Here is a 27,161-nt window from a genome sequence, read left to right as displayed (position 1 = left end):
GGGTATTATTAGTAACTGTGCTATTCTATCTCCTGGTGAAATTACTGATATACCCTTTGGAGAACTGGCTATAATTTTTATTTCACCTTCATAATCGGGATCAATTACCCCAGGACTTATCATAAGTCCTTTTAGAGTAGAAGAGCTGCGTCCCAATAATAAGCCTACTGTTCCTTTGGGAAGAGGTCCTTTCACCCCTGTGGGAATGATTTGAACTCCCATCTCTGGAGTTAGTACTGCTCTGGCGGAAGCGCAGATGTCCAACCCTGCGCTCCCTCTGGTTTGTCTGATGAGGGATCTGATGGACAATGTGTCCTGGGCACTACCCTGATGGGGTTGCTGGGTTCCTCCAGTGCTCCGTATATTTGTGGTTTTGGGCCCCGGAGCATTGGGCCCCCTTGTCCATTTTTTGGCAATGGAGCCTGATGCCTTTCTCCACGATATCGTGGATAAACACCTGGTCCTTGTTCGTTTTTTGATAATGGAGTACCCTCTATGGTGGTTTGAGAACGGCATTCATTAGCCCAATGTCTCCCTCTACGGCATCGTGGGCAAATACCTGGTATTCTACTCCTTGGATACCTAGTTTTGTTAAACCCTCCTCCAATGGGGCAATTCCTTTTAAAATGTCCTGTTTGTTCACAATTGTAGCATGTTCTTGGCCTGGCATCTAAAGCCTGTTTTACTGCAGCTGCCACAATTTGCCCTTGTTCATTAATGTCTCTGGCATCTAAAGCCTGTTTTACTGCAGCTGCCACGACTTGCTCTTGTTCATTAATGTCTCTACATAATTTAATATATGTGTTTAAATCTTCATGTTTCCATGGTCTAATGATATCTCTGCACCAACGATTCGCTTGCTCATAAGCCAGGTGTTTTAGTAATGGCATTGCTTGTTCTGTATTCCCAAAAACTCTGGTAGCTGTTTGAATAAGCCTATCTACAAATTCAGCATAAGGTTCATTAGCTCCTTGTATTACCTTAGATAATTGACCTTGTAAACCTCCATGTCCTTGTAAAGTCTTCCATGCCTTAATTGCATCTGCAGCAATTTGTGCGTATACGCCAGGATCATATGCAATTTGTTGCTGCTGATCCTCATAAGGTCCCTTTCCTAACAACATATCTAGATTTCTCTGAGGATAACCAGCTGCTGCATTTCGCCTAGCCGTCTCCTTGCAAAATTCCTCATTGGCAACCTTCCATAACAGGTATTGTCCTCCATTTAGCACAGCTTTACACATATTAGCCCAATCTGCTGGCGTCATGTTCAAGTTGTTAATGGATTCGACCAAGCTTACAGTGAAGGGTGCTTGAGGACCATAGGTTGTTACAGCCTCTTTTAGCTGCTTCACTGTTTTGAAATTTAAAACTTGGTAAAATCGCTGCCCTCCTGCCTCAAATACAGGGCATGTTATTATTTTTACTTCTGTCATTGTATTTTTAAATTCTAAAATACCTATTGGTTCTTCTTTATATGTTCTAGTTCTCTGCTGTATTTTAAAATTTAACTTGTGTTTCAAGAGCATTCATGATCACACCTGTAATCCCAATGGCTCAGGAAGCTGAGGCAGGAGAATTGCAGGTTAAAACCCAGCCTCAGTAACTTAGCAAGGCCCTAAGAAACTTAGTGAGAAATTGTCTCAAAATAAGTAAATAAATAAAAGCGGCTGGGGAGGAGGTTCAGTGGTTAAGTGCCCCTAAGTTCAATTCCTGGTACTCCCCCCCCAAAAAAAAGAGTATTCATGATTATTCTTTCTAGGAATTTATAATTTTAACTCTTTCATATTCTATTTCAGAATATTCCACTATCTATGAAATCTCATTGTTAGCATATGCTTATCATCTTATGCCATGTGAGTTAAAATTTTGGGGGGGTTCTTCCAACTAGTATGTATAACCATAAATATCTAATGGTGATGAGGATGATAAATAATAATAATAATAATAATAATAATAATAATAATAATAATATTTTAGGGTTTCTTAATATGTATGTTGAGTAATTTGAATTATTTCCTGTACTTTTTTTTTCTTTTTACAGTAGAGGGATTTGAATATAGTTACTAGTTCTTGCTAGGCAAGCACTCTACTACTGAGTTATACCACCATTTCGTATTTCTTGGACATTTAAAATATTATATTATGTGACTCTGGATCTTACTTCAGTTCCATAAAGGATGTTGATATTTGTGCATTAGCAGGTAATGGAACTGGTTAAGATATCTTTGTGATAAGATATACTTCACCTGGTTAGAATCAGGGGGCACTTTTCAACCTACATTCTCTGGGCTGTGGTGCCAATGTCATTTCAGTTGTTGAAGGCTTTACTGGCTATTTGGAAACGTCACTCATGTGCACCATACAGGTGCACATGGTATTTAACATCAGATCTATATGTGCACAGGTTGAGGGTGAACATAGGAGTTTACAAATAGTTTTATTGGGCCTTTGCCCCAGCTTCATCTTTTCTGTTCTATATCACTTTGATACTTTCTGGTTCCCCAAGGCTCCAAGAAGAAGGTAGTTTTAATTATTGTACTAGGAAAATAAGTATTTGGTCATATGGTTACTATATTAATGCAGAACATGGAATGGGAATGGAAAAAAAAAACTACTTTAATTCCATAAAGGATGTTGATATTTGTGCATTAACAGGTACTAGAACTACTCAATAGTTATCAAGGAAAAAAGACTTCCAGGTGTCAAGGAACTAAATTTTGTTTTTATCCTAAAATACTTGTCCTTTTTCTTAAGAGGGGGTGTGGTGGTCAAAACATTAATGTTTTTTCTTGTGAGAGAAACTTCCCTTTTAGGTAAGTTGTGAAGTTCTCACTGGCAGGATGCTCCATGGAGCGGATGAGGATGGGGACATCTGCTTCTGTCATTCATTTCACAGAACCAGAAACATATGTCTTCTCTAAAGCTGAGATACTGGGGAAGGTAAGAGACAAGAAAGGTCTGAGGCATGTAACACTTTCTTGATATGGAAAAGGTTCAAGTTTCCTGGGGAATTCTGGAATGAGACAATATGAAAAGATAGAGGTGATAGATAGAGGTGAGGTTAATAAGAATGTTCATCAGGCCTCTCTCATTTTTTGTGGCCCTAGGGAAGATGAGTTGGATGAAGGCATAAACTCTTTTCCTTCTGCACTACAGTGATCTGAGAGAGCTATCCCACTCTTCAGTAAAATACCCATTTATATCTACATCCTAAACCATCTTAATGAGCACTGGGGTGGGGCAAGGGGCTTCCCCTTGGGGAGTATGTAGGATGGATGATCTTGTATATATGACACTTAAGGGATAGTAGATCCCTGAGAAGTACTATAAAGTAGGCAACAGATATTACCATCTGCAGAGGAATGATAGATGTTGTGTATCTTCTATCATTCTACCTTGAAAAACATAGGACCTAAATGTCCTATATCATAATGACAAAACAACTTAGGGAAGACTACTATTTTCCTCTGACTAAAAGCCCACAAAATATCAAAGAGGATACATTTTAATTTTGATTGTATATACCCAGGGCTGGTGATGTTTGGGCAAATAATAAAATAAACACATGCATTTTTCATAAAACATTATATAATTACTCAAAATTACATTGTTTGCTTTCATCTAAGTAAAATTACTAATTATTTTTTATTGATTTTATTATTTTTTTAAATACACGACAGCAGTGGAACGCATTACAATTCTTATTACACACACACACACACACACACACACACATATATATATATATATATATATATATATATTTTTTTTTTTTTTGTGTGTGTGTGTGTGTGTGTGTGTGTGGTGCTGGGGATTGAACCCAGGGCCTTGTGCATGTGAGGCAAGTACTGTACCAACTGAGCTATATCTCCAGCCCCCACAAACATACTTATTTTTAAAGTCTAATTATTTTATGCATCTCTATCAAAATATTAATTAAGATAAATATAAAACAAAAATATAAATTATGTTTCATATATTTTCAAAAATTATTTTCTTTGCAATGTTCAAAATTATCTTTGAGGATTAGATTTGCTGTCAAAATTTGAAGTGAAATCTGTTTAAATAAAATTGATGTTTTATGAAGTTTTAGAAATATCAATTAGAGGTGTTGGGGATGTGGCTCAAGTGGTAGCATGCTCGCCTGGCATGCCCAGGTTCGATCCTCAGCACCACATACAAACAAAGATGTCGTGTCTGCCGAAAACTAAAAAATAAATATTAAAAAAATTCTCTTTCTCTCTCTCTCTCTCTCCAAAGAAAAAAGAAATATCAATTAGATATTATGAAATATCTTCATTAAAACTATTTGTGTTCCTAACATTCAATGTTCATTTAGTTGTCTTTCCAAAAATAGTATCAGAGTTCATTACACATTATATCTATATTTATATGTATAGAATTTAAATGTAACATGACTTGTTTAGTATTGTAAAATGTTCCCTTGGGGATATGTGCTAATTCATAAGTATCTACAGATCCACAATTGGAATAAAAATAAAAATGAGGAACATAACAATAGTCACCTATTGAATAAATTATATTCTGAAATGCAATAATCTATTTCATTGTAGCTGAGAGAATTTCTTACCTAAGTTCTTTCATCACTCAAATCTTTCCTGAAGTCTGAAGCAAGACACAACTCCATCTCTAATAATGGCGTTGGGATAACCAATAGTGGCATTTAGAGAGTATAAAGGTAAGAAATGTTGAAAGATAATTCGCTGGGACTTGGATGGTGTTAGTCATGAAAACAGATGTTTTTAATACAGGCTGGGGCTGTGCCAGAAATTCTGAGTACTTTATCTCCAGGGATAGAGGTACAGAGGTCCACATGTTCTTTAAGGGTGTGTGTGTGTGTGTGTGTGTGTGTGTGTGTGAGAGAGAGAGAGAGAGAGAGAGAGAGAGAGAGATGCATGACTCAAGGCAACCCCCCTAGGTGCTTGAGTCTAAAGCAATACTGCTCTTAAGCCACCTGGCAAGATAAGACAGATAACCTATGAAGCCATAGCCTGCTAAGAAACAGACATATCTATGTTTTCATTCTCTGCCTTACTACCCCTTTCTCTAACTTTTGGTTCTTGAGATTGTATGCCTCAATAAATTATTAGCAACAAACAGTTGCCTTAGAATATATTTTCTATACAATCCAGACTGAATTAAGTTACTCCTCAAAGATTACTAGAAGGAGTTTTATGATCACATTGATAGATTTTGTTCAGCTCCATGGGAAGAATTTATGTGTACCCAATGACTCAAATGAATCTCAATACCTACTGTTACATTTCAACATTTGAAAATCAAGCCATGCAAACTCTCTCTCTCTCTCTCTCTCTCTCTCTCTCTCTCTCTCTCTCACACACACACACACACACACACACACACACACAAATACACACACATTTCACTTAACATTTACTGAGGGCTTACTCTAAGTCAGCCATCATGTGCTAAGTGTTATCTCATTTAATCCATATAACAATCTTTATGTATCTGATAATATTGCAGTTTTCTTATAGATTGTGAGATTCATGCTTGGTTAGGTCAAGTAATTTCCCCAAGGTTACTTTTGTTTAAGATCATATGACTGGGGGGCTGGGGATGTGGCTCAAGCGGTAGCGCGCTCGCCTGGCATGCGTGCGGCCTGGGTTCGATCCTCAGCACCACATACAAACAAAGATGTTGTGTCCGCCGAAAACTAAAAAATAAATATTAAAAAAAAATTCTCTCTCTCTCTCTCTCTCTCTCTCTCTCTCTCTCTCTCTCTCCCTCCATCTCTCACTCTCTCTTAAAAAAATTTAAAAAAAAAAAGATCATATGACTGGGAAGCAATAGAAGTGTGAATTACTCCCCACTTCTGAATTCAGTCTGCATCCTTATCATGGTTTCATATTACCTTTCTGGGATAGAAACTTCTGTCACTGTGTTTAGCACATGAATCACAGTAATCATCTTTATCTTTGTTTCTATATTTTCACTAACAACTACATATCATAGATTTTTTGCTCTATCTCATCTTCACATAATTTTAATTGATGCTGGAATCATCACAAATTCAGGCTTATCATTCAGTAGAACTCCTTATCCAAGACTGGAAACTCTGAATTTCCCCTTCCCCACTCTCCTACTTCTCCCAGCCATGTCCCTACCAAATGTGTTTTTCTTCTATCCCTGGAACCCAACTTTTTTTTTTCAATTCTTTTAAAAATTTTCTCTTTATAGTTATACTTGACTGTAGAATGCATTTTGATATATTATATATACATGGAGTATAACTTCCTATTCTGTGGTTGTACATGATGTGGAGTTACACTGGTCGTGTATTCATATGTGAACATAGGAAAGTTATTCCCACTTCATTCTACTGTCTTTCCTATTCCTACCCCCCTTTCCTTTATTTCCCTTTGTCTAATCCAATGAACTTCTATTCTCAACCCCCCCATTGTGTGTTAGCATCCACATATCAGAAAAACACATTTAGCCTTTGGTTTTTTAGGATTGGCTTATTTCACTTAGCATAATGGTCTTTAGTTCCATCCAGTTACTGGCAAATGCCATAATTTCATTCTTCTTCATGGCCGAGTAATATTCCATTGTGTATATGTACCACATTTTCTTTTTTTTTTCCTGTGTATTATTTTTATTTTTTATTTTTTTTTTAATTTTTTATTGTGGGTTGTTCAAAACATTACAAATTTCTTGACATATCATATTCCACACTTTGATTCAAGTGGGTTATGAACTCCCACCTTCACCCCATACACAAATTGCAGAATCACATCAGTTACACATCCATTGATTTACAAATTGCCATACTAGTGTCTGTTGTGCTCCACTGCCTTTCCCATCCTCCACCCTCCCCCCTCCCTACCTCTCCCCTCCCCTCCCCTCCTCTCTCTCTACCTCCTCCACTGTATAACCCTGAGGGTCTCCTTCCATTACCATGCAATTTTCCTTCTCTCTCCCTTTCCCTCCCACCTCTCATCCCTGTTAAATGTTAATCTTCTTCTCCTGCTCTTCGTCCCTACACTGTTCTTAGTTACTCTCCTTATATCAAAGAAGACATTTGGCATTTGTTTTTTAGGGATTGGCTAGCTTCACTTAGCATAATCTGCTCTAATGCCATCCATTTCCCTGTAAATTCTATGATTTTGTCATTTTTTAATGCAGAGTAATACTCCATTGTGTATAAATGCCACATTTTTTTTATCCATTCGTCTATTGAAGGGCATCTAGGTTGGTTCCACAGTCTTGCTATTGTGAACTGTGCTGCTATGAACATCGATGTAGCAGTGTCCCTGTAGCATGCTCTTTTTAGGTCTTTAGGGAATAGACCAAGAAGGGGAATAGCTGGGTCAAATGGTGGCTCCATTCCCAGCTTTCCAAGAAATCTCCATACTGCTTTCCAAATTGGCTGCACCAATCTGCAGTCCCACCAGCAATGTACAAGTGTACCCTTTTCCCCACATCCTCGCCAGCACTTGTTGTTGTTTGACTTCCTAATAGCTGCCAATCTTACTGGAGTGAGATGGTATCTTAGGGTGGTTTTGATTTGCATTTCTCTGACAGCTAGAGATGTTGAGCATTTTTTCATGTACTTGTTGATTGACTGTATGTCCTCCTCTGAGAAGTGTCTGTTCAGGTCCTTGGCCCATTTGTTGATTGGGTTGTTTGTTTTCTTATTGTCTAATTTTTTGAGTTCTTTGTATACTCTGGATATTAGGGCTCTATCTGAAGTGTGAGGAGTAAAGATTTGTTCCCAGGGTGTAGGCTCCCTATTTACCTCTCTTATTGTTTCTTTTGCTGAGAAAAAACTTTTTAGTTTGAGTAAGTCCCATTTGTTGATTCTAGTTATTAACTTTTGTGCTATGGGTGTCCTATTGAGGAATTTGGAGCCCGACCCCACCGACTGTAGATCATAGCCAACTTTTTCTTCTATCAGACGGCGTGTCTCTGATTTGATATCAAGCTCCTTGATCCATTTTGAATTCACTTTTGTGCATGGCGAGAGAAAGGGATTCAGTTTCATTTTGTTGCATATAGATTTCCAGTTTTCCCAGCACCATTTGTTGAAGATGCTATCCTTCCTCCATTGCATGCTTTTAGCCCCTTTATCAAATATAAGATAGTTGTAGTTTTGTGGATTGGTTTCTGTGTCCTCTATTCTGTACCATTGGTCCACCCGCCTGTTTTGGTACCAGTACCATGCTGTTTTTGTTACTATTGCTCTGTAGTATAGTTTGAAGTCTGGTATCGCTATACCGTCTGATTCACACTTCCTGCTTAGCATTGTTTTTGCTATTCTGGGTCTTTTATTTTTCCATATGAATTTCATGATTGCTTTCTCTATTTCTACAAGAAATGCCGTTGCGATTTTGATTGGCATTGCATTAAACCTATAGAGAACTTTTGGTAATATCGCCATTTTGATGATGTTAGTTCTGCCTATCCATGAACAGGGTATATTTTTCCATCTTCTAAGATCTTCTTCTATTTCTCTCTTTAGGGTTCTGTAGTTTTCATTGTATAAGTCTTTCACCTCTTTTGTTAGGTTGATTCCCAAGTATTTTATTTTTTTTGAAGATATTGTGAATGGAGTGGTTGTCCTCATTTCCATTTCAGAGGATTTGTCGCTGATATACAGGAATGCCTTTGATTTATGCGTGTTGATTTTATATCCTGCCACTTTGCTGAATTCATTTATTAGCTCTAATAGTTTCTTTGTAGAGCCTTTTGGGTCTGCTAGGTATAGAATCATATCATCTGCAAATAGTGATAATTTAAGTTCTTCTTTTCCTATTTTTATGCCTTTAATTTCTTTCGTCTGTCTAATTGCTCTGGCCAGTGTTTCGAGAACTATGTTGAACAGAAGTGGAGAGAGAGGGCATCCCTGTCTAGTTCCAGATTTTAGAGGGAATGCCTTCACTTTTTCTCCATTCAGAATGATGCTAGCCTGAGGCTTAGCATAGATTGCTTTTACAATATTGAGGTATGTTCCTGTTATCCCTAGTTTTTCTAGAGTTTTGAACATAAAGGGATGCTGTACTTTGTCAAATGCTTTTTCCGCATCTATCGAGATGATCATATGGTTCTTATTTTTAAGTCTATTGATGTGGTGAATAACATTTATTGATTTCCGTATATTGAACCAGCCTTGCATCCCAGGGATGAATCCTACTTGATCATGGTGTACAATTTTTTTGATATGTTTTTGTATCCGATTCGCCAGAATTTTATTGAGGATTTTTGCATCTAGGTTCATTAGAGATATTGGTCTGTAGTTTTCTTTCTTTGAAGTGTCTTTGTCTGGTTTAGGTATCAGGGTGATGTTGGCCTCATAGAATGAATTTGGAAGTTCTCCCTCCTTTTCTATTTCCTGAAGTAGCTTGAAAAGTATTGGTATTAGTTCTTCTTTAAAGGTTTTGTAAAATTCTGCTGTATACCCATCTGGACCTGGGCTTTTCTTAGTTGGTAGTCTTTTTATGGTTTCTTCTATTTCCTCAATTGATATTGGTCTGTTTAGGTTTTCTATATCCTCCTGACTCAATCTGGGCAGATCATATGACTTAAGAAATTTATCTATGCCTTCACTATCTTCTAATTTATTGGAGTATAAGGATTCAAAATAGTTTTTGATTATCTTCTGTATTTCTGAAGTGTCTGTTGTGATATTGCCTTTTTCATCCCGTATGCTAGTAATTTGAGTTCTCTCTCTTCTTCTCTTTGCTAGCATCGCTAAGGGTCTGTCGATTTTGTTTATTTTTTCAATGAACCAACTTTTAGTTTTGTCAATTTTTTCAATTGTTTCCTTTGTTTCGATTTCATTAATTTCAGCTCTGATTTTAATTATTTCTTGCCTTCTACTTCTTTTGCTGTTGTTTTGCTCTTCTTTTTCAAGGATTTTGAGATGAAGTATGAGATCATTTATTTGTTGGTTTTTTCTTTTTTTAAGGAATGAACTCCAAGCAATGAATTTTCCTCTTAGAACTGCTTTCAATGTGTCCCATAGATTCCGATATGTTGTGTCTGTGTTTTCATTTATCTCTAAGAATTTTTTGATTTCCTTCTTGATGTCTTCTATAACCCATTGATCATTCAGTAACCTATTGTTCATTCTCCAAGTGATGTATGCTTTTTCCTTCCTTCTTTTATCGTTGATTTTCAGTTTCATTCCATTATGATCAGATAAGATGCATGATATTATCTCTACTCCTTTATATTGTCTAAGAGTTGCCCTGTGACATAATATATGATCTATTTTTGAGAAGGATCCATGTGCTGCTGAGAAAAAAGTGTAACTGCTTGATGTTGGGTGGTATATTCTATATATGTCAATTAGGTCTAGGTTATTAATAGTGTTATTGAGTTCTATAGTTTCCTTATTCAACTTTTGTTTGGAAGATCTGTCCAGTGGTGAGAGAGGTGTGTTGAAGTCTCCCATGATTATGGTATGGTGGTCTATTAGACTCTTGAACTTGAGAAGAGTTTGTTTGATGAACATAGCTGCACCATTGTTTGGGGCATAAATATTTATGATTGTTATGTCTTGTTGGTGTATGGTTCCCTTAAGCAGTATGTAGTGTCCCTCTTTATCTCTTTTGATTAACTTTGGCTTGAAATCTATTTTATTTGATATGAGTATGGACACTCCTGCTTGTTTCCGAAGTCCATATGAGTGATATGATTTTTCCCAACCTTTCACCTTCAGCCTATGTATGTCCTTTCCTATCAAATGCGTCTCCTGTAGGCAGCATATTGTTGGGTCTTGTTTTGTGATCCATTCTACTAGCCTGTGTCTCTTAATTGGTGAGTTTAAGCCATTAACATTTAGGGTTATTATTGAGATATGGGTTGTTCTTCCAGCCATATTTGTTTATTTCTGTTACTAAACATGGTTTGTTTTCCTCTTTGATTATTCCCCGCCCCCTTTACTGTCCTACCTCCCACTGTTGGTTTTCATTGTTATTTTCCATTTCCTCTTCCTGTAATGCTTTGGCGAGGATGTTTTGAAGAGATGGTTTTCTAGCTGCGAATTCTTTAAACTTTTGTTTATCGTGGAAGGTTTTAATTTCATCCTCCATCCTGAAGCTTAATTTCGCTGGATACACAATTCTTGGTTGGAACCCATTTTCTTTCAGTGTTTGAAATATGTTATTCCAGGATCGTCTAGCTTTCAGAGTCTGTGTTGAAAGATCAGCTGTTATCCTGATTGGCTTACCCCTAAATGTGATCTGCTTCCTTTCTCTTGTAGCTTTTAAAATTCTCTCCTTATTCTGTATGTTGGGCATCTTCATTATAATGTGTCTAGGTGTGGATCTCTTATGATTTTGCACATTCGGCGTCCTGTAGGCTTCTAGGATTTGGGATTCTGTCTCATTCTTCAAGTCTGGGAAGTTTTCTTGTATTATTTCATTGAATAGACTTCTCATTCCTTTGGTTTGGAGCTCTGTACCTTCCTGTATCCCAATGACTCTTAAGTTTGGTCTCTTAATGTTATCCCATATTTCTTGGATGTTCTGCTCATGGTTTCTTAACAGTCTTGCTGAGCTGTCTATGTTCTTTTCCAGTTGAAATACTTTGTCTTCATTGTCTGATGTTCTATCTTCTAAGTGTTCTACTCTGCTGGTAGTATTCTCCATTGAGTTTTTAAGTTGGTTTATTGCTTCCTGCATTTCTAGGATTTCTGTTTGTTTGTTTTTTATAACCTCTATCTCCCTGTATAGTTGATCATTTGCTTCCTGGATTTGTTTGCGTAATTCGTTGTCGAAGTGATCTTTCATTGTCTGATTTTGCTGTTTAATGTCTTCCTTGATACTCCAGATCATCTGAAGCATGTATATCCTGAATTCTTTATCTGACATTCCATCTGCTGCAGCTTTTACCTCTTCTAAAGTTGCGTTGACCTGCATTGCTTGTGGTCCTTTCTTTCCTTGTCTTTTCATACTGCTTGCGTATCTTTCCTGCAGGTGCGGGCGGCGGCTCTGCTCTCTCCTTATTCCAATTGGCGTGTCGTGGCTACCACGCCGGCAGGTCACTGGGGCTGTTCTGGGAGCTGGCGGCGGCTCTGTTCTGCCCCTACTCCAATTGGGGTGACGAGTGTACCACGCCGGCAGGCCACCGGGCCTGATCCGCCGGTCGGTTGCAGGTTTGCCTACCCTGCAGGCGCGGGCGGCGGCTCTACTCTGCCCCTACTGCAAATGGGGTGACGTGTCTGTCGTACCGGCAGGCCACTGGGCCTGTCCCGCTGGTCGGTCGCAGATCTGCCCACCTTTCGGGCACGGGTGGAGGCTCTGCTCTGCCCCTACTCCAATTGGGGTGTCGTGACTACCCCGCCTGCAGGACACTGGGCCTGTTCCTGGCACGGGCGGCGACTCTGCTCTGCCACTACTCCAATTAGGGTGGTGTTTGTACCACGCCGGCAGGCTCCTGGGCCTGATCCGCCGGTCTGTTGTAGGTCTGCCTACCTTGGAGGCGCGGGCGGCGGATCTGCCCTGCCCCTCCTACCACGCCTGCGGACCCCTGGGCCTGATCTGCAGGTTGATCACTGGTCTGCTCACCCTGCGGGCACGGGTGGCGGTTCCGCTCCGCCCCCACTCCGATTGGGGTCACATGACCACCACACCGGCAGGGCCTGATCCGGGCGTGGGAGAAGGATCTGCTCTGCCCCTACTCCAGTTGGGGTGACGTGTGTACCACACTGGGAGGCCACTGGGCCTGACCCGCCAGGCTGTCACAAGTCTGTTTACCTTGCACGCTCATTCGTCACAGCGCGAACCGCGGCTCTGCCCTGCCCCTCCTACCACGCCCATGTACCACTGGGTCGCAGGTCTGCCCACCTTGCGGTTGCGGGTGGCGGCTCCGCTCCGCCCCCTCTCCAATTGGGGTCACGCGGTCACCACGCTGGCGAGCCGCTGGGCCTGCTCCGGGCGCTGGCGGCGGCCCGGCTCCTTCCCTCTGGCTCGACGACAAATTGAGGAGACTCGGGTGACTGTGCCTCACCCCCCCTACCAGGAGACCAACTGCTTATGTCACCACTGGTATTGATGAAGTTCCCTCCTCCGCCGCTTTCTGCAGACATCAGATCTCTGCCATGTTGGTATCCTATGCGAATGGCAGCATTTCGTTCCCCTTGCCGGGCAACCAAAGCACCGGGTGAGTCCTGACCGGCCCTCAGCAGGAAACGACCGAGAAGCAGTTTCGGCGGGCTCCTAGCCCCGGGCCAGGGAAGTTCCGGGAGCCGGAACTCGGCCGCTCCGTGCTCGGTGTAAGCTCCTATAGATGTAAGCTCCAAGAAGCAGTCCCCGCGGGCTCAGTTCCGGGAGCCGTAATTCGGCTGCTTAGTGCTTGTTGTATGCTCTGGTAGGAGCAGGGTCCAACAAGCAGCCTCCGCAGGCTCAGCAGCCCTGGGCCAGGGCGGTTCCGGGACGGTTCCGGGAGCTGGAACTCGGCCACCCCGCGCTCGGTGTTCGCTCCGATAAGATCAGGTTCTAAGAAGCACCCAGGCGCTGAGCCCTAGCAATCTGTCTGCAAGCCGCAGGCGAATTGCAGCCTGAAATTACCTGTTCTATGGCTGAATGAGCTGCGGTCAGTCGCCCACATTTTCTTTATACATTCATTTGTTGAAGGGCACGTAGGTTGGTTCCATAGCTTGGCTATTGTGAATTGAGCTCCTATAAACATTGATGTGGCTGCATTACTATAGTATGTTGATTTTAAGTCATATTTGTATATATCAAGGAGTGGGATAACTAGGTCAATTAATGGTTCCATTCCAACTTTTCTGAGGAATCTCCATACTGCTTTTGTAACCCAAACTTATTTTTAAAAGTCCCTTTTAGTTCTAATTGTTTCACCTTTTGTTGGGCCTACCTTGCAAATCATCAACCATTTAATGTTTCTATGACCTTGTTTCTCTGCTTTTGTCTCTCAGTTTCTAAAGGCTGTCTAGGAAAAAAAGGCACCAAAGTTTTATTAACTGACCTCTGAGGGCTTTTGAATCATTCACTTTTGAAATATTTTTAAAAGTTTTTCTAATGATCAGGTAGTGTGCTAGATGTTGGAAATTTAGAGATGAAAGAGTGAGTTCTGCCTTTAAGTAGATCATGAATAAATGACAAAATACTTTTGGTTGTCATCCCAATCTTCTCTCAACAGTTGTGACTCAGTGTGTTTCAGAAAACCTTGATGTTTAAAAGCAGTGACCTTGTCATCACACTTGGTTCAAAGTGTTCCCACTTATAACTAAATCTGAACAGAAAGACTCTACATCTTTTCACCATGTGTCATGCCAGCAACATTCTTTCTTGACTATTATATTCAAATGCAACTTTCTTCCCAATACACTTGCTTCTCCTCTACCATACCAGTGTATACATTCTCCTCAGTAGATAATAACACAAATAGTAACTGCACTAGGACCAAATATAGTGGAAAAACTATAACTCAGAAGCAAGTTAGAAAAGAAGTATGTAAAAGAAAGAAGTGAAATTTTCAGGTGGGGACAGAAAAGAATATAATGGGAGAATACAAAAGCCTGGAAGTAATAAGGAGGAGATGTCAATTAGATTTTTATCTAGAATGTTGGAGAGCTTTCCCTAAGAGATTCAGTAGCATGGTAGAGGCGACATTGGAAAGTAATGGGTTGAATTTGAGATATTTATAGCATATGAAGAGGGAACTTAAAAATACAGGTCTAGAATTTAGACAAGAGATTTATTTGTGATTTAAAGACCTTGGAATCAACAGTCTGTAAGAATTAATGAATGGAGAATATATAAAATTGAGAATAGTGTGAAAATTTGGATCATAGTGAAAAGGAATGTTTAAATCAAGAATGGAGAGAGTTAGGAATAGGAAGGATAATAACAGAGGGAGTAGAGTGACTGGAGAGAATGATGTCACTTCATATTGATGGAGAAGTGGTATAAAGAGGAGAGTAAGTGAAATTATTAGATGTAGTAAGTACAAGTTACACAACTCACAAAAACATTTATTTTGTGTTAGCTACTGAAAGATCACTGGAGATCTCTGCAATAACAATTTCAGAAAGAGTTGCCATAAGTCAGACTGTAATATGTTAAAGAAGTGAATTGACTATAGCCTACTCTTTTACTATTTTTGCAAAGAAGAGAAGGAGAAAGTGTAATTTTGTTTTTTAGGAAAACATAGTGCCAAAGGAGAGATTTTCATTTGCCTTTTGATTGTTTGTGTTAAAGATGGAGAATATAAATAACCTTTTTAGAAATCTAAATAATAGAAGGGAAAATGAATTAATGAAACAAGATCACTGAGGAAGAGCAAAATATGAAATCCATAGTACAAGGGTATGCACTAAATTAAGGAAAGTGAGAAACACTTCATACTCTGAAGCTAGAGGGAAGAGGCAAGTTTGATATATATATAAACACACACAGAAAAGAGACATGGATATGAAGGTGTGAGAGGATATATCCTTTGGGTCCAAGATTTTCTGTTCCAGTGGAGGATCAGGCTGGAAATGATAGCTATCTTGACAAGTTAATTCAAATTCTTGATAGCAAATACTCCACAAATTTTAATTTCACATTTTCAAAAATCTAAACCAAAGTTTTACTCCGCTCTGCCAGAAAAGGGAAACATAATGTGTTCTTACAACTTGATAGAAAGAAATATATGCATGCATCAACAGAAACAAACTTTACTTTAGCTGTGAACTTTGAAGGAATAAGGCTGCATTAGGCTTCATTAGAAGCTGTCCTATGGAAAGGAATTGGACATAGGACTATCATGAAGACATTCAAACTAGCAGGCTATTGGCATCAGAGACTCCTACCAACAAGATTTTAACTGCAGAACTAAAGTTCAGATAGTGGTCAAGGCTAGAGAAAGTTGGCAAAAATAGAGCATTTGGGTGCTCAGGAAGTTATTAATGCCACATGATACAGTTACCACAGTGGTTGAATAAGAAAGATAATTGTTTCCAGGGAATACTAATAAAAAAAAGAAAAACAACACTAAGACAAAGTTGAAACTGATGATGTTGAGTGTTAAAGTGGAACCTAAGTAATTTTTGGATAAAACTCAATGGTTCTAAATTATGGCCATACATTTTAATCACCCAGAGAGCTTAAGAAATCACTGTAGCCTGGATGCCATCCCTGAAGAGTCTGATTTAATTGTCCTGGGAAGAGTCCTGGTTATCAGGATACCTACAATCCCCCTCAGGTGATTCTAACGCATAGCCCAAATTGAGAAGCATACTAGAATCTGTCTGAGATGCAGAAATGAGACTGAAGGCAATCAGATACATGTTCCTATCCTTATACTTCAGGACTGACGGGATAAAATTTAATTTTGTAGCTGGGCATAGTGTTGCAGGTCTGTAAATCCAATGTTTGGGGAAGCTGAGGAAGGATTGCAAGTTCAAGGTCAGCCTTGGCATTTTAGCAAGACCCTGTCTCAAAATTAAAAAAACAAAAAACCATAACTGGAGATAAACCCCAATGGTTAAGCACCCTTGGGTTCAATCCCCAGTGCCAAGGAAAAAAAATTCTGATTTCATCATTTCTTTGCACAACCCTCCCCAAGATGCATATTCTCTGGCTTCTTATGAATCTCTAGATAGAAAACTAGACTCAAAAGATTTTAAGTTACTTACTTTGTTATTTTGCAGGGAGGGTACTAGTGATCCAACCCAGAGGCACTCTATCACCGACCTACATCCCTAGTCCTTTTTTTAAATTTTTATTTTGAAACAGGACCTTGCTAAGTTGCCCAGGTTGGCCTCAAACCCTGTCTCAGCCTCCCTGGTTGCTGGGATTACAGTCAAGTACCACTGCACTCAGCTTAAGTTATTCATTTCTTTTTAAAAATATTTTTAGTTGTAGATAGGCACAATACCTTTATTTATTTGTTTTTTATGTGGTACTGAGGATTGAACCCCATGCCTCACACATATGAGGCAAAAACAGTCTACAACTGCAGCCCAAGTTATTTACTTCTGACAGAAAGTTTCTGACTTCCTATTCTCAGCCTTCTTACCCATGATCCCACAAATGATCATTTCACAGATTTTCTTGAAACCATTTCCAGAACATTTCTTCTCTCCATTTCCACTTTATACTACAACCACCGCATAAGTAATTCCTGATTACCTATTGCATAAATTATATCAAGAGTTCCTTATCTGGTCACTCTGCTCTCTAGTATTTATCCTTCAATGTCCTGGAAGCTATATTAGAAGAATGGTGTCTGCTATGTATCATTGCAGTACTATTGTGTTCATGACATTTTCTCAGTTAGCTTCAATAGTTGCATCATCTAATGGAAAATTCTCAGCTTGGCATTAAAGACTTTTGTGAAAGAGTCTATTGATGCCCCTTCCATACTCTCTCAGCTCACCAGAGTTCACCTAATGTGCATGTGGAGACAGTTCCCAGCCTGTTGTCAAATTGTCATCTCAAGCACACTGTTTTGTCATCTTTATCTGAGGGATTTCTCCAGCAATCTGGGACCCTGCTTATTGCTTAAGCCTCAACCAACAGGAAACGAGACTTGGAAGACTAATACCTCAGCCTTTTCATCTTTCAGTGGAATAATTGGGCACTCAGTTTCACATAATTTGCTGGACTTTTCCTACAGGAAAAGGGTTTGGGTCCCATGTGCTCATCAATGGACACAACTATCTATACCCAAATCCCTCTCTCAGGATCAACTTTGAGGAAAACCCAAATTAAAATTGCCTTTTATCATATCTGACCCAAATTAACCTTAAAACTCACTCTGCTCTAAACTGTATGATTTGAAATTCCTAGAGGATTTTCTCTTCTCCATCCATTATTCACATCATCCCCTTCCTAAGAGAAATAAGCCAATCCCACAAAACCAAAGGCAGAATATTTTCTCTAATATGCGGATGTTAATTCACAATAAGGTGGGGGAGGCACTAGGGAAGAATAGCATTACCTTAGATTAGGTAGAGGGAAGTGATGGGAGAGAAGGGGAGGAGATGTGGGGATAGGAAAGATAGTAGAATGAAACAGACATTATTATTGTATGTATATATATGACTGCATGACCAATATGATTCTGCAACATGTGCACTCAGAAAAATGAGAAATTATATCCCATCTATGTATGATATATCAAAGTGCATAATTGCATTCTATTGTCATGTATAACTAATTAAAACAAATAAAAAATTTAAAAAGGGGGGGCTGACGAGCTACTGTTTTTTGCTCAAATTTTTATTAAATTGCCAATTCCCCCCCCCCAAAAAAAAGAGTATTATCTTCCTCAATACTCAGCCTCTATTAACTAACTCATATCCAGTGTCCCTAGACCAAAAAGATCTCTGGATTGCTTGAACTCTCATAGTGCTTTCTATACTCTTATTGGATATGCCATTAGGAAACTGTCTAATATTCTGTCAGCATGAATCAAAATATACATGTGCTATTTACAGTGTGAATATGAACAAAGCATTTTCCACTATTTAAACAAGTAGGTTTGAAGACAAACATTTTTTCACGTTTTTATTTGTGTATCATAGTTGTACATAATGATGAGGTTTATTTTAGATATTCATACATGCACACAATGCAACAATGTAATTTGGCCAATGTCACTCCCCAGCCCTTCCTCCCTCCCTCCCCATCTCTCCCTGCTCTTCTTTGAATTTTAGGGGATCCACCCCCACCTTGAAGACAAATGTATTTTTTAAAATGAAATTTAAAAAATACAGACTGTTTTTAAAATAATATTTATTTGTTTTAATTAGCTATACATTAAATACAGACTCTTAATGTTCTGCAGATCCTAGTCATAGTTTTTCAAAGAGGGAATAAAAACAAAGGTTGTCAGGCTTGGGTTGTAGCTCAGTAGTAGAGCACTTGCCTCACACGTGTAAGGCCCTGGGTTTGATCCCCAGCACCACATAAAAAATAAATAAATAGAAATGAAGATATTGTGTCCATCTACAGCTGAAATAATATTAAAAAAAACAAAGGTCATCATCATTACTAATAGATTTGATCATTTTCAAGCCTCTATGATAGGAAGCTTTATGTTTATATAATAAATACTGATTTATAGTTTGGATATAGTTATTATAACTATAATTGTGTGATAAGAATGAATAACATTATGATTCTACAGTTTGGTAGGTACTTTTTTATTTAATAAATTTTAGATTGGTGAAAAAATAAGAGATGGCTAAAACATAATTTTATGGCATTCTATAAAAGATAGGGCATTATTTCACTAAATCTGTGTGAAGACACACTTTTCCTTTGAAGTAAAGAGCATGGTTGTGTCTCTTGTGATTGATTATCCCCTGGCCATTGGGAAAGCATTAAAATGACATACATACTTCCAGGTACAGTTAAGATCAACATTTCTCTCTTTCTCATCTTATAGTCAATATTTTATATAGTGTTCACAAAGTTCTTTTTCAAATAGGATTCAATCTAACAAATATTTATTAAGACTCATCTATATAAGGACTTGTGCTAAGCTCTGAGGGGTACAACTGTGAATAAAACAAGATCCTTGCCCTCACAGAGTTTCAGATGCCATGGGCCAATTTATCTATCTATTTATTTATAATTCTTTGCATGAAACTACTGCTTTAGTAGTGAAATATTTTTTAAAATATATGACATAACTGCTGTAGGCAAAGCTAATTAACTCTAGTGTTTTATGTCTCCTAAGAGTCAATGATCAAGGCAGAAAAAGAAATTCTAGAAACTTTTAATACTTAGTCAATTTTTAAAACAGAATTTAAATTCAACCAAAAGAGTTGAAATTACTTTGTCATTTTGCTTTTGTCCTAAGGAGTAGTACCTTTAAAGATTTATATGATTGAGAACTAAACAAGTTCTTAAAAACCCATCTGGCAATGAAAAAAAAAAAAAAAAAGGTGTCTTGTACTGAATCAGAAAGAGAGCAGCTCTGTCATTAATCATGCTGGGAGGACAGATGCTGAATATCAGTTGGAAATTTTACAGGAAACACCTATTCACTCAAAGCTTTGAAGCAGTTTTTGAAAACCATTAACACCCATCCTCCCCTCTTCCTGCCCCAGTTTGATTGCATATTGCTTTCTTACTAATGATGCATCCAGGTACACTTTGTTTTTCTCTTTTGTTATTGACAGCATCCAAATGCTAAACTATCCTTTATTTTGGAGAATACTCAAACCCCTATGTAATAATCCCTGCTTCTTTTGATATCACCTCAAAAATACCGACCAGTCTGGAATACATCCTCATTAATCTGAGACCCACCACAGAATCCTTCATCAGGAATTCAAACCTGACAAAAGATGCTTCCTCCCTTCTTAAAGTTGACAGCAGAAATTCACACTCCCTCTAGGTTGTGCCTTTCTCACTATAGTGAGGAAATAAATATGGTTTTGCCAGACTATAGGTCTGTCTCTGGTGATTTTTGCCTCATTAGGCTTTAACAGCTCATATGCTCATATTGAATAAGAAACACTTAAATAAAACCCCAATAATACACCTTGATATATTTTTCATAGTTGACTAGGGATGTAAAACACTTATTTTAACAAATCAAAAACTTCTGTGTAATTTATTCTTAGAATTTTCCTTTAAGATTGCCTGCCTGCCTGCTTTCCTTCCTTTTGTCTTTTCTTTTTCTCCTCTTGACTGTAGATTTTGGTGATAAATACATTGATGGTAGATCTAAAATTTTGAAATAACCAAATATTATTTGGAAATATTACTGCTTTGTAACCTCCTTTCTATCCCTATAGAAATTTGTAAGAATGTTTTCTGGATTTCTATTACAGAGAGAAAATCTTAATGAACCGTTTTAAATATAATGGCTTCATCAACCCTGCAAATATAATGATCACCACTGTTTTGTCATAAGTGTGCAACATAAGGGTAAAAAATTCCCCTCTGTGGTAAAATATGATATATGTCCTGGAGCATAGATAGTATACTGTTTCCCAAGTATTTCCCAAATATTTTCTCTGTGTTGTTCTAGAATAGAAAATTCCAACCATAAGTGTTTATTTGTACTGCAAGCACCGTCCTTTTGAAGGAGGAGGAGAGAGAGGAGAGGAGGAAGAATTTGAAATGATATTACCATTAACTTAAACCATTTGAATTTTCCTGGTACTCCTAAGAACATATTTTAAAAACCTCTGTAAATTTGCCTACCTGTACTATAAAAATTTCCTTCAAATCACCATTTCTTGAATTTTAAAGTCACATAGAGTCAACAAAGCAAAAAGTTGGTTCCTTTAAAGGAACAATAGAATTTTTTTAAACTTTAGCTAGATTGACCAAGAAAAATATATAGACAGTTGATACAAATTACCAACTTACTGACTGTGGAGACATTACTAACAACTTTACAGAAATGAAAATAATTATAAGGGCATTTTTTCTTCCTCCTTGCTCCCAGGACTATACTTAGAATTTTACCTAAGTATGCAACCCTTTTTTGCCCATCCCTTTTACATTATAAGTCATCGACCAATTGCTAATGAAAAGCTGAATATGTTTTACTTTAATAAAATACAGCCAAGAAATAATGCATTGTACAATTTACCCCTTTAATAGAACATAATGGCCTTGAAATGTGAAAGACTATGCTCTACTGACCCTTAATCAAAGAACTTTAAAAGGATACCTAGCAAATCAATGCAAAATGTTAATAAGAATGTTAAATGAACTTTTAACAGATGCCCAACAATGTAAACCCATTTAGAATGATCTTTTCTCTCTGAAATAAAAGATATTAAGTATGGGATAAAGTTTTATCCACAGAATTAAAGGATGCCAATAGCACAAGTTACTTTCTTCTCACATACAGTTCTAGATAGAAGAGAAACACCAATCTATATTTTATTCACATTGTTTCTACTTTTGGTAGATTTTAACAGAATTCTTCAGAAAGGTTTCATTTCTTGTTTGTATGTGTCCTCTCTTACATGTGGAAACTTCACTTCAAATGTTGCCAAATGGCTACTGAATCAATCTTTAGGGTCTGGCCCTAATGGAACCTTTATTTCCATCCATGAGAATTCCAGCTATAGGGAGGTCATAGAAATTTCCCTTTACCTGTAAAACAAATTCTACCATCCTGAACTTTGCACACTTCAGATCACTTTTGGCTAATTCCCTGGAATAGCCCCTATACTGTGCAATTTCTAGAGAAACACACACACACACACACACACACACACAGAGTCCCAAGAGTGCTGGGTAAATGTCTTTAACCTGCTTCCCCTACAAACCTTACTTATCTAAGGAATTGACATGTTAGCACTAATGACAGCATAAATTTCAAAGATTAACGAGCTCAGCAGAGGAGTTCTTAGGTAGTTATTGTATCATTTTAACCAGCTCTTTCATATCAAGTGGCAGGCAGTTCACAATGATGGCCCATGAGCTTCTTTCTCAGATGCTTCTGATCCCTGCCTGTATCTTCTTGCCCGTATATACCTCTGATTTCTAGTACAGGTAGGTGGACAGTTCCATCATGCTAGTATGATTTTTTTTTTCATGTTGACTGTATTTTGCAACATCATGAATATCAGGAAAACTTAGTGACAACCTTTAAACTTGGGGGATGGAAACCCATAAATAAATGCTGCTGCCATCTCTTCAGGGTGGAAAATTCTGGGAGGCATTGTTTGTGTCTCTGGAAATCCTGGTGGAATTGCCCCCTGTTTTTCACAGCAGTGACCTCAGTAATGCACCCTAATATTGACATACACATTTTCCATTTCACATTTTTTGCACCCTCATTGTTGCTTCCTGGGGTCATCTCTGAAGGAAGTACAAACAGCCCTCATCCTATGCCCTGCTTCGAAGAATTCAAGCCAAAGGCAGCTTCTTTTTATAACCCAGCTACACCCACCATAGCAAAAACATCAGTTTAGAAATAAAGGTTCTGATTTTCTTCATCACCCGTGCTTTGCTTTGCTACAGAGAATTTTCTTTTCGGTACCGGGGATTGAACTCAGGGGCACTCAACCACTGAGCCACATCCCCAGCCCTATTTTGTATTTTATTTAGAGACAGAATCTCACTGGGTTGCTTAGCACCTCGCCTTTGCTGAGGCTGACTTTGAACTCGTGATCCTCCTACCTCAGCCTCCCAAGCTGCTGGGATTACAGGCATGTACCACAGCTCCTGCCTGCTACAGAGAAATTCACCTACTATTCTTCACCTTTTTTCATATGTTTGTCATTGTGCATTCAGAGAAAGTGAGTTGATGCCACTACTAATGTTAAAAGCATTTAACTCTAGACGGAATGACTTATTATTGGTGATCTCTTATCACAAGTTCATTTGTAATGTATGTGCTCAGAGAACGTTGAATGCACAAATTCAATTTAATTGGGAAATATATCACTTCCCAAGGTCTGGTGCTGTTTCCTTAAGGAGAAATTGTGATCTAGTTCCAATACCTGACATTTGTGAGCTACTGTTAATGTTTTTTAAAGATATAGAACATAATTTCACACAATCAACAGCTTTGTGAAGTAAACCTAGAAAATGCATTTACTCTCATGCTAAAGACTGTCAAACTGAAAATGAGACTGTTTAAGACACATAGCTGGTACTTGACAGAAGGGAGAGCTGACAAAACTGTTAAAATCAGGGGAAATTTGAAGGCTGAGCAACAAAAAAAATTAATGGAAGAAATTTTCAGTCACCGCTTCACCCAGCAAGTGTTTGTTGAGTGTCTTCAATATGCCCTATGATGCACAATGCAGATATGATTGTGAAGAGTAAGTTGCTAAAGAAAGTTGGAAGGGAAAAGAAAGCAATTTTTCTAGGAGAGAGATAATATAACAGTCCCAGATCCCAATATAAAGAGCACCTGTGACTAAAATCAACATCACCATTAAGGAAAAAACTGTGGACCAAAAGAGTAGTGATTTTCATAGTGACCAGTCAAATCAATGGGGCAACATGTTTTAAACCTGCCAGTCAGTTGAATTTATTAATCAGATAATTTGGTCGACTTCTGATATTACTATGGATTCAAAATTGATAGATTCAGTAAAATAAACTGATTTGTTGGATATATTTCCTTCAATTGGAGTAGTTGGTTGATTGACTGATCTTCAAGTTGATTTTAGAACATTTCAGGATTACAGTGAGTACAAGAGTCATAATTCCAGCTCTCTAACTATGTAACCCCTAAGGCAGCCAATTTCCTTCTTTGTAGCTTATCTGAAAGAAATAAGGAAGTTTTGATCTTTTTTAAGGGTTTCATGAATCAGCAAGTCTATTGATTCTTCCATAAATATAGCTTTAAAGGTTCTAAGTCTTGGAGCAGGAAAGAAAGGAGACTATCTCCTGGGTTTCATCAGCTACTACTTGTCTATAACAGTGTTTACCTAATATTTGCCTTGAAAAATAAGGAAAACACTATTGGTAGTTTCTGTTGCTTGTTTACTGAAGGCATTGGTACTATGCTGCTCTTGGTACTCCCTGTCACCTGTTTTCTATGGCATTCCAGTTTCTTTAAGCCCATATTGAAAATTCATATCATATTTCCAATCATCTTACCTTCCTAGGTCAAGGGCAGTTTGCTGTCAAAGGTCAATTTTACAATTTTACCCAACTTTATCCCCACCTGTACCTCACTCCTACAGCCTTTAGTGAAAATTGCATTACTTTGAAGTTGAAAGTTGCATTCAGGCAGGCAGAACAGCTTTACTCCCACCCTGAGTTGGAACAGATAATGGATTCTACAGAGCAGGTGTCCAACTGGCCAAGGTCATCACACAATGAGTCAGTGTAAATATCCAAATTACAGTTGTGGACAATCTCAGCACATGACAGGTTCAGTTGATGAGTGTCCTTTTGTCTGTCTGTCACAATGGTCTGAGCACATGGAACAAATCAAATGAAAAAGCCTAAGACTGCCTTAGAAGGTTATGTCTTTGCAAATCCTGTAGCACCCAGCAGGCTGGCACTATTTGTTGCAAATGTCTACACTGGTGGTGTTTGGATGATTTTGTTTCTCAGAAGCTATTTGTTCAGGGAAAAAAAATGGAAAGTGGAAAGATGAAGTCAGTTTTCTTCTGACATTTCCAAGGATGAATACTTGTGAAGGACAAACAGGCAATCTCTCCTTAGAAACAGTCAATCCAAAGAGCCTAAAAGTCCTTCAGAGTTGCAAATAGAAGATCAGATCACAACTTCAAGAAAAACATTAGAAAATCAGGAGACTCTGCTCCTGGGAAAGAATAGGAACAATAACCAATATATTACAAATTCATGTTTCTCAGCACTGCACTTAGGGTTCAATTTCAAACAATGCCTGAAATTCAAAGTCAAAAACATCAAATATATGTGAGGTTGGAATGATTAAATTCACACAGAGTGCATTTAAGTTTTGGGGATATTTTAAAATTTAGTTGATGTGATGAGAGTGTTTTTGAAAAACCTTTGAAAGACATAGGGCTAAGGTGCACATATTAAAACTAGTTTAAGCACTATTTTTCCAATTTCATAGATGAAAAGCTAAATGCTTTGACCCTAAATAAAGCATTAGAAAGTAAATGATTGGAAATTTAAATTACTTTATATGCCAATGTGGTAGCAGGACCAGCAAACATTTCTGTAAATGTCATATCTTGAGGGAAAAATATAATAACCCTTTTAGGGTTTAGAACAGCATCTACACATTAATGTTGGCTTATAGAATTTTGTCCCCATTTCACAAATGAGAAGGCTCAAGTTAGATGACTATATATCTTTAGAATAGAAGATCCCAAATTCAAGGCCAGTTCTTTGACTGTTCTGTTTAACCCAGTTCTCTTGTTACTTTGCTGCAGTGCTTGTAGCATTCTGAGTATCAAAATAGGCTTCCAGAAAACTCTATCAAGGCCTTTCCTCCTTCCAGGGTCAGTGCAGCAATAACTGTGTGGGAATTCTTGGCCTTTGTGTTGAGTATAGGATCTGAAGTCTCCTTCTCTCTTTCAGTTGGCTGAAAAATATATTTTTGAGTACCTACTATGTGTCAGACACTGTACTGATTGCTGGATAGAGTAGTGAATTCCTTACCCACAAGGGTCTTTTATGCTCATTGGAGGAGATAATCAACAAACATCACTTGATTAAATAAAGAAGTCATCAGGTATTGGGAAGAAAATAAAATTGTAAGTAGCCCTGGCAACTTAAGCTGGGGACTCAGGCACAGTTTTTCTGTTGGTGGGGTCATTAAGCAGGAAGATTGCTAAGCAGCAATAGCAATAACCAAAATAGTAGCTTGAATATTGAAATGGCAAATAATGAAATGGACAATGAACTAACATTGCCAATATATATTACTACTGTGCATTAAGTGACTCATTCAGTAATTTGAGTCTGGGGCAAGAAATGTGTACACAAATGTTTTGGGGTAGAGAGTAAGTGTGAACTTCCCTGATGTAGTATCACTTCCTAATCCTAAAGTTACCCCATGTTGTCCTAAAAAGGGGGACAATAATCCAACACATTATGTATCAAACATCCCTCTAAATATTTTACTTGAATTAACTTATGTATGAAAATTATCTCAGATACTACAGTTCACTTTTTATGTATGGAACAAACTGAGGTATATACATCTTAAGCAACTTTCCAGTGATAGATTGAATAATGTTTCCCCAAAGATGTTCATGTCCTAATTATAAAAACCTTTGTATTTATTATCTTGCAGGGTAAAATGAACTTTGCTTAAATGAAAGCATCTGAGATGGCTATATTATCCTGGATTATCTGGGTGGGTGCAGTATAATCACAGAGATCCTCGCAAGAGTCTGAGAAGGTGATAAAAACAAAAATCAGATCAATGTGGTGAAGAGCCAAGGAATGCAGGTAGCTTCCAGAAACTAGAAAAGGGAAGGAAATAGATTCTTTCCTACAGCTTCCAGAACAAAATGTCATCTTGATTTTTAGCCCAGTAAAACCAATTTCAGATTGCTGGCCTCCAAAACTGAAACATAATAAACATGTGTTCTTCATGTTTCCTTAAGCTCATACATTTGTGATTGATGTATGTGTGTGTATGTGTGTGTGTGTGTGTGTGTGTGTGTGTGTGTCATTTACAGCAGCACTAGGAGAGTAATGCATTGCCCAAGGCCATGGAGCTACAAAATAAAAACAAGGCCAGGATTAAAATCGAGGTAATCTGGTGCC

The 27,161-nt window shown here is 38.1% G+C and overlaps 1 long non-coding RNA gene across 1 annotated transcript; it reads left to right on the top strand.

Moving 5' to 3' along the window:
• The first annotated feature begins 2,837 nt into the window (after positions 1-2,837).
• LOC114085999 (uncharacterized) lies at positions 2,838-27,002 on the top strand. The gene is made up of 3 exons (XR_003581582.3): positions 2,838-2,943; positions 4,578-4,702; positions 26,683-27,002. It is a non-coding gene; the product is annotated as an uncharacterized lncRNA (long non-coding RNA).
• Positions 27,003-27,161: the final 159 nt, after the last annotated feature.

The sequence above is a fragment of the Marmota flaviventris genome, chromosome X, assembly GCF_047511675.1.
Source record: "Marmota flaviventris isolate mMarFla1 chromosome X, mMarFla1.hap1, whole genome shotgun sequence".
NCBI lineage: Eukaryota > Metazoa > Chordata > Mammalia > Rodentia > Sciuridae > Marmota > Marmota flaviventris.
The sequence above is the reverse complement of the archived record's forward strand: the minus strand, read 5'-3'. Positions and strand labels throughout refer to the sequence as shown.